The sequence below is a fragment of the Phoca vitulina genome, unplaced genomic scaffold (assembly GCF_004348235.1).
Source record: "Phoca vitulina isolate PV1807 unplaced genomic scaffold, GSC_HSeal_1.0 scaffold9, whole genome shotgun sequence".
NCBI lineage: Eukaryota > Metazoa > Chordata > Mammalia > Carnivora > Phocidae > Phoca > Phoca vitulina.
The window spans coordinates 54,675,175-54,684,724 of NW_022589712.1; the positions used below are offsets into that span (position 1 = coordinate 54,675,175).

The 9,550-nt window shown below is 35.5% G+C and overlaps 1 pseudogene; it reads left to right on the forward strand.

Moving 5' to 3' along the window:
• Positions 1-2,439: 2,439 nt before the first annotated feature.
• LOC116634629 lies at positions 2,440-4,489 on the forward strand (annotated as a pseudogene).
• Positions 4,490-9,550: the final 5,061 nt, after the last annotated feature.

Consider the following 9,550-nt stretch of genomic DNA (forward strand, 5'->3'; position numbering starts at 1 on the left):
ATGCTGTAAAACTATTCATTAAAGAACGAATGAAACACTAACATCATCAATATCCATATCCATTATTGAACCAATCTTAGCCCTCACCATAGCCCTACAATAGAAATTCTCCTTCCTATACCATACCCACTAATCAATATAAACCTAGGAGTACTATTCATGCTAGCTATATCAAGCTCAGTTATAAGTTCCATCCTCTGATCTGGACAGGCCTCAAATTCAAATATGCATTACCTGGAGCTATCTGAGGAGTAGCACAGAGAATTTCACACGAAGTAGCACAGAGAATTTCACACGAAGTAACTCTAGCAATTATCTTATTATCAGTACTACTAATAAATGGATTGCTTACACTATCAACATTAATCATTACTCAAGAATACTTACGATTAATTTTTCCATCATGACCACTAGCCATGATAGGATTCGTTTTAATACTAGCAGAAACCAACTGAGCTCTATTCGACCTAACAGGAGAAAGAGAACTAGTCACTGGCTTCAACACTGAATATACAGCAGGCCCATGTGCCCTATTTTTCCTAGCAGAATGGCCAAAATCCTCCTAATAAACATTTTCACAACAATCATCTTCCTAGAAGCATTTCACAGCCCCTACATGCCAGAACTATGTACAGTTAATATCATTGTCAAAACCCTCCTACTAACCATTACCTTTCCATGAATTTGGGCATCTTACCCACAATTCCAGTACAACCAATACACCTCTTGTGAAAAAACTTTCTATCACTAGATTAGCTCTTTGTATGTGACACATATCCTTGCCTATCATTAGATCAGGTATTATACCACAATCCTAAAAATACCTCTGACAGTTACTTTGATAGAGTAAATAATAGAGGTTTAATCTTATTTATTATATTATTGTAATATATATTTTAATGTTATTTCTTTTATTCCTATAATTATAGGAATCAAACCTTAAAAGTTATAGCATATTCTATAATAAAGTCAGCTAAATAAGCTATTGAGCCCATCCCCTCCAATATTGGTTAATATCCTTCCCATGCTAATAAACCCCCTCATTTTTACCTTATAACAACCATTATCTCAGGAACTATCATTGTAATAACAAGCTCTCACTGACTATCTAAATTGGCTTTGAATAAATATACTAGCTATTATCCTAGCTTTAATAAAAAAAAAAAAACTTAACCCTTAAACCATAGAAGCATCTACTAAATATTTCCTAACACAAGCAACAACATCAGTACTTCTTATAATGGCTATTATTAACTTAATATACTCTGGACAATGAACAATTACAAAAATCTCTAATCCAACAGCATCCATCTGCCATTGTAACAATAGCTCTCATTATAAAATTTGGACTTGCCCCTTTCCACTTCTGAGTACCTGAAGTAACACAAGGAATTCCATTATCCTCAGGTCTGATTTTATTAACATGACAAAAACTTGCATCAATGTCAATCTTATACCAAATCTCATCTCCATTAATCCAGACTTAATTCTAACCATAGCTATTACATCAATTGTAATTGGAAGATGAGGTGGACTTAACAAAAATGCATATATGAAAAATCATAGCCTATTCATCAATTGCCCACATGAAATGAATAACACCTATCACAATTTATAACCCAACAATAATAACCCAAAATCTATTAATCTACATCATGAGGACACTCACCACATTCATATTTTTATGTGTAATTCATCCAACATAACACTATCACTCTCATATATATGAAACAAAATACCCTTAATCACTACATTAATCTTTACCACCATACTATCAATAGGCCTTCCTCCTCTCTTGGGATTCCTGCCCAAATGGATAATTATCCAGGAGCTGACAAAAAATTAGCTTATTATACCAACATTAATAGCCATTATAGCACTACTCAATCTGTACTTCTACATGCAATTAACTTCACATCACTAATTATATTTCCATCAATAAACAACATAAAAATAAAAGGACAATTTGAAAGTACAAAATGCTTAACTCGTTTAACACCACTAATTATAACATCAACAACAATTCTCCCACTAACACCAATACTATCAATCTTGGAGTAGGAATTTAGGTTAGAAAAGACCAAGAGCCTTCAAAGCCCTAAGTGTATTCACTTAATTCCTAAAAAGTACGATGTTTGTAAGACTTTATCCTACATCAATTGAACACAAATCAAATTCTTTAATTAAGCTAAAACCTTACTAGATTTGTGGGTTGCCACCCCATGAAATTTTAGTTAATGGCTAAATACCCGAATCAATTGGCTTCAATTTATTTCTCCCACCACCTAGGGGGAAGAAAGGCAGAAGAAGCCCCAGCAGAGTTGAAGCTGCTTCTTTGAATTTGTAATTCAGTATGATATTCCCCACAGGGCTTGGCAAAAGAGGACTCTACCTCTGTCTTTAGATTTAGAGGTTAATGCTTACTCAGCTATTTTACCTATGTTCATAAACTGCTTACTATTCTCAACAAACCATAAAGATATCAGCATTCCATACCTACTATTTGGTGCATGAACTAGGATAGAAGGAACTGCCTGAAGCCTTTTTTTTTTTTTTTTTAAGATTATTTATTTATTCGAGAGAGCGAGAGTGCAGGGGGAGGAGCAGAGGAGAGGGACAAGCAGACAAGCAGACTCCATGCCGAGCGTGGAGCCCAACACTGGTCATGAGATCATGACCTGAGCTGAAACCAAGAGTCGGACGCTTAACCAATGTAGCCACCCAGATGTCCCTGTCTGAATCCTTTTATTTTTTTTTTCATTTAAGTCTTTGGTTTATTTTTATCAGTTTTAAAGTTCTCTACTTATAAATCCTGGACACATTTTGTTAGATTTATACGTAAATATTTTTTTTTTGGTGTGATTTTAAATGGTACTTTTAATCCATGTGGAACTTGGCCAACCTGGAGCTTTACTGAGAGATCACCTAATTTATAATGTAACTATAACTGCCCATGCATTCACGATAATTTTCTTTATAGTATTAGCTATTATAATTGGAGAATTTGGAAACTGTTTAGTCCCCTTAATAATCAGAGCACCTCAGCATTCCCCCAAATAAATAAATTTAAAAAAAAAGAAACTCATGTTAAGATTTTATCTATTTATTTGACACAGAGAGAGACAGCGAAAGAGGGAACACAAGCAGGGGGAGTGGGAGAGGGAGAAGTAGGATTCCCACTGAGCAGGGAGCCTGATGTGGGGCTCAATCCCAGGACGCCGGGATCATGACCTGAGCCAAAGGCAGACGCTTAACAACTGAGCCACCCAGGAGCCCCAAATAACATGAGTTTCTGACTATTACCACCATCATTTCTGCTCTTACATCATCAGGAACCATTTGAAGAGCATACACACCCCTAACCAGGAACCTAACTCACTAGAAGCCTCAGTCAATTTAACAATCCTCTCTCTCCATCTATGTGTATCCTCAATTTTAGGTGCTATCAATCATATTACCACAATCATTAATATAAAACCACCAGCTGTATCTCAATACTAAACACCTTTATTCATTGGATCCCTCCTAACTACAGCCATCCTATTACTACTATCACATCCAGTCTTAGCAGCCAGAATTACCATATTACTAATAGACAATAACCTAAAACACCATATTCTTTGATCCTGTAGGAGGAGGCAACCCAATTTGACACCAATGCTTATATTGATTTTGATTCTCCAGATATTCCAAAGTTTATATTCTTATCTTCCCTGAATTTGGAATAATTTCCCATATTATTATGTATTATTCAGGGAAAAAAGAACCTTTTGGATATACAGGAATAGTCTGAGCCATAATATCTATTCGATTCCTAGGTGTATTGTATGAGCCCATCATATATTAACAGTAGGCACAGATGTTGACATATAGCATATTTTACATCAGCTACTAGAATTATTGCCACCCTTACAGGAGTAAAAGTATTTAGCTAACAACCCTTCACACAGGCAACATTAAATGATCACTAGCCATACTATGAGCTCTAGCTTTTATCTTCCTATTCATAGGAGGTCTAGCAGGAATTGTCTTAGCCAACTCATCCCTAGACATTGTTCTCCAGGACACATACTATATGGTAGCACATTTTTACTACATATTATCAATAGGAGCATTATTCACCATCACAGGAAGATCTGTTCACTGATTCCCATTATTTTCTACAAGCTACACAGTCAACTGTCTTGGGCAAAAATCCTCTTTACAATCATAGTAATTGGAACTAATGTAACTTTCTTCCCTCTCAGGAATGCCCTGACATTACTCTGACTATCCAGATGCATGCACAACATGAAACACTATGTCATCTATCGGTTCATTCATCTCCTTAACAGCAGTAATATTAATTATCTTCATAATTTGAGAAGTATTTGCATCTAAATGAGAAGTAGCAATCGTGGAATTAACTAACACTAATCCTGAATGACTACATGGATGCCCTCCACCATATCATATATTTAAAGAATCCTCTTACATAAGCCTAAAATAAGAAAAAAAACCCTCTAAAAATGGTTTCAAGCCAATACCATAACCATTATTTTTCAACAGTGAAATATTAGTAAAACTTACATAACTTTGTCAAAGTTAAATTATGGATTTAAGTCTTTATGTCTCCATGGCATATCCGTTCAACTAGGCTTTTAAGATGCAACATCCCGCATTATAGAAGAACTCCTACACTTTCATGACCATACATAATCATCTTAACCAACTCTCTAGTTCTTTATATCATTTCACTGGTATTAACAGCTAAATTAACGCAAATAAAATAGATGTGCAAGAAGTAGAAACAATATGGACTATCTTACCAGTCATTATCCTAATCTTAATTGCTCTGCCATCACTATAAATTCTTGATATAATAGATGAAATCAACAGCCCCTCACCAGTAACTGGAAAAACTAGGCTGTCAGTGATACTGAAGCTATGAATATATGGACTATAAAGACTTAAACTTTGACTTCTACTTCCTGACTTCTTTGACTCCTTAAACTTTGATCCCCACACAAGACCTAAAACCAACAGAACTACAACTAGTAAAGGTTGACAACCAAGTTGTCTTACCCATAGAAATGACAATCCAAATATTAATCTCATTGGCAGATACCTTGCACTCATGAGCCATCCTCAAACAAATCAAACAACCTTAATACCTATACAGACAAACCTATATTATGGGCAGTGCTCAGAAATTTGTGGGTCAAGTCAGTTTTATACCAGTTATTCTTGAATTAATCCCACTAAAACACTTAGAAAAATTATCTGCAACTATACTGTAATGTCATTAAGAAGTTAAGTAGTATTGGGGTGCCTGGGTGGCTTAGTTGATTAAGTGCCCGACTCCTGATTTTGGCTCAGGTCATGATCTCAGGTTCATGAGCTGGCCATGGAGCCTGCTTAAGATTCTCTCTCTCCCTCTCCTTCTGCCTCTCCCCCCTAAAAAAATAAAAATTAAAAAAAAATGTAAAAGAAGCTAAGTAGTATTATTAACCTTTAAAAGGTTAAGGACAGAGTTTAAGCTTCTCCTTAATGATATGCCACAACTAGACACATCAGTGTAATTTATCACCTTCATATTAATAATTATAAACCTATTTGTTGTATTTCAGCTAAAAATTTCAAATCACTATGACCAATCAAACTCAAAATTAAAAACAACAAAGACACTGGAGTACTTCACCCCTTGAGAGAAAAAGTAAATTAAAATCTATTTGCCTCTTTCATTATCCCAATAATGATAGGGTTATCTATCATAGTTTCAATTACTATATTCCCTACAACCTAACCAACTAATCAACAACTATCTAATTGCTATCAAAAAATGACTAATTCAGTTAGCATCAAAACAAATAACTATCCATAATCATAGGACACAATCAAGGACAAAACTGAACCCTAATATTCCTATTACTCATTCTACTTATTGGCTTAGCAAGCCTACTAGGCCTACTACCACACTCAGGTACACCTACCACACAACTCTCAATGAATCTGGGAATAGCCATTCCACCTTGAGCAGGAACAGTAATTAATAGCTTGTGTCACAAAACAAAAGCATCTTAGCCCACTTTCTATCCCAAAGAATAACCATCCCACTCATTCCAATACTAGCAATTATCAAAACCATTAGCCTTTTCATCCAACCAAGAGCACTAGCTGTATGGCTAACTACCAGTATCACTGCTGAACACCTACTCATTCATTTAATTGTAGGAGGAAGCCTTGCCTTAATGAAAATTAGCCTCACTATAGCTCTCATTACCTCCATCACTCTTAATTTTACTATCCTTGAATTCACTGTGGGCTTAATTCAGGCTCACATATTCACTCTACTAGTAAGCCTTCCCCTTACATGATAACATCTAATGACCCACCAAACCCACATGTACCATATAGTAAACTCCTGCTCCCAACAATTTATAGGCACTCTATCAGCTTTCCTTGTAACATCAGGTCTAGTAATATGGTTTTACTTTAACTCAATCTTCCTCCTATCCTTAGGCATCAACAACTAATGTCTTGACTATGTATCACTGAAGATGAGACATTATTTGAAAAAGTACATTCCAAGGTCACCACACACCAATTGTTCAAAAAGGGCTTCAGTATGGAGTAATTCTTTTCATTATTTCGGGGAAATCTTTACTAGTTTCCTCTGGGCTTTTACCATTTAAGTCTAGCTCCAACACCTGAACTAGGTAGTTGCAGACCACACACTGACATCCATCCCCTCAATCCTCTGGAAGTACTACTTCTCAATACCTTTGTCCTATTAGCTCTGGAGTATATCTATCACCTAAGCCCACTACAGCCTAACAGGAGGAAATCACAAACACAAACTTCAAGCCCTATTCATTACAGTCTCTCTAGGAATTTATTTTACTTTATTACAAGCCTTCGAATACTATGAAACATCATTTACAATCTCAGATGGAGTTTATGAATAGACATTTTTTATGGCTACAGGCTTTCATGGACTACATGTAATTACTGGCTCTACCTTCCTCATCATCTGTTTCCTGCTGCAACTAAAGTTTCTTTTCACATCTATTTATCACTTCAAATTGATATTAACATTTTGTAGATGTAGTATGACTATTCCTATATGTCTCCACTTATTGAGGAGGGTCCTATTCTTTTAGTATTAAATAGTACAATTCCAATTAATCAGTTTCAGTACAATCCGAGGAAGAATAATAAATATAGTATTAACCCTATCAATTAACACACTACTAAACTCATTGCTTATATTAATTGCATTCTGACTTCCCCAACTAAACATCTACATGGAAAAAATTAGCCCATATGAATGTGGATTAGACCCCATAGGATCAGCACACCTACCCTTCTCCATAAAATTCTTTCTGGTAGCCATTACAGTTCTGTTATTCGACCTAGAAATGCTGTTCTTCTACCTCTACCTTCACTGTCCCAAACAGCCTAAAAATCATACTTATCATGGCATTAATATCTCATTACCAGCCATAAGTCTCATCTATGAATGAACCCAAAAAGAATCAGAATGAACCAAATGATAGTTAGTTTAAACTAAAACCAATGATTTCAACTCATTAAATTATGGCTAATTTTATAATTATCAAATGTCTCTAGTCTATATCAACATTATTCTAGCAATCATTGTATCCTTCATGGAACTATTAATATATTGATCTCATTTAATATCATTTCCCTGTTTAGAGGGTATATTCATTCACTTTTCATTATAGTAACCATAATAATTCTAAACACCCACTTTACATTAGCTAGCATAATACCTATTATCTTCTTTTTTAAAAGATTTTATTTATTTATTTGACAGACAGTGAGAGAGGGAACACAGCCGGGGGAGTGGGAGAGGGAGAAGCAGACTTCCTGTGGAGCAGGGAGCCCGACATGGGGCTCGATCCCAGGACCCTGGGATCATGACCTGAGCCGAAGGCAGACGCTTAACGACTGAGCCACCCAGGCACCCCTACCTATTATCTTCTTAATATTCATGGCTTGTGAGGCTACACTATGACTATTTCTACTAGTTATGGTGTCTAATACTTACAGCACTATGTATAAAACCGTAACCTCCTGCAATGCTAAAAATCATTATTCTAACCATTATACTAGTACCACTGACATGATTATCAAAAAACAATATAATTTCAACTAACAAAACAGCTTACAGCTTATTAAATAGCCTTATTGGCCTAATATTCCTAAATCAACTTAACAACAGCCTCAACTTTTCATTACTATTCTTCTCTGACTCCCTATTGGGACCCCTACTGGCACTAACATGACTTCTTCCACTAACACTCATAGCTAGCCAATTTCATCTATCAATGGAAGCCCTAACCCAGAAAAAGCTGTATAATACTAATTCTGTTACACATATTCTTAATCATAACTTTCATTGCCACAGAATTTTATTATATATCCTGTTTGAAGCCACACTAGTACCAACCTTAATCATCACCCACTGAGGGAATCAAACAGAATGATTGAATGAGGGGCTCTAGGTCCTACTTTATACATTAGTAGGGTCACTCCCACTTCTCATTTCATTTATCTACAACCAAAACCTCATAGAGTCATTAAATTTCTTAAGTTAGTACTGAGCCCGATCAGTGTCCAACTCGCGATCTAACATTTTCCTGTGACTTGCATGCATAATAGTGTTCATAGTGAAAACACCCCTTTATAGGCTATACCTCTGACTGCCAAAAGCACACACAGAAGACACTATTGCTGGTTACATGGTACTCGAAGCTGTACTACTAAAAGTAGGTGGATATGGGATGCTACTGGTAACAACAACACTAAACCCTTTAACGAACTACATAGCCCACATGGGAGCACGTATAGAAAGGAAACATTAGCACACCTAAACAGAGAAATTAACAGCAGCAATACAGAAACAGGAGACTTTCACCCCCCACTTACACCAGTGGATAGATCATCCAGATGAAAATAAGGAAACATTGGCCTTAACTGACACATTAAACCAGATGGACTTAACAGATATATACAAAACATTCTATCCAAAAGCAGTAGAACACACATTCTTTTCAAATACACTATTCTTTTTCAAGGATACATCACTTATTAGGTCACAAAACAAGTTCTGATACATTTAAAAAGATTAAAACCATATCAACCATCATTTCAGACTACAATGGTATAAAACTGAAATCACAAAAAAACTGAAAAAATCATAAATATGTGAATTTTCAACAACATGCTACTGAACAACCAATAGGTGTATGAAGAAATCAAAGGGGAAATCAAAAAATACCTTGAGGGATAAAGAGTACACTTTGAGGGATAAAGAGTACACTTACCTTGATGAACACGGAGTAATATATGGAACTGCTGAATCACTATATTATACATCTGAAACTAATATAACACTGTATGTTATCTACACTGGAATTAAAATTTACAAATTAAAAAAAATACCTCGAGACAAATGAAAATGAAAATACAACATACCAAAATCCATGGGGTACAGCAAAAGCAGTTCTAAGAAGTTCATAGACAGAAATTCATAGCATAGCAA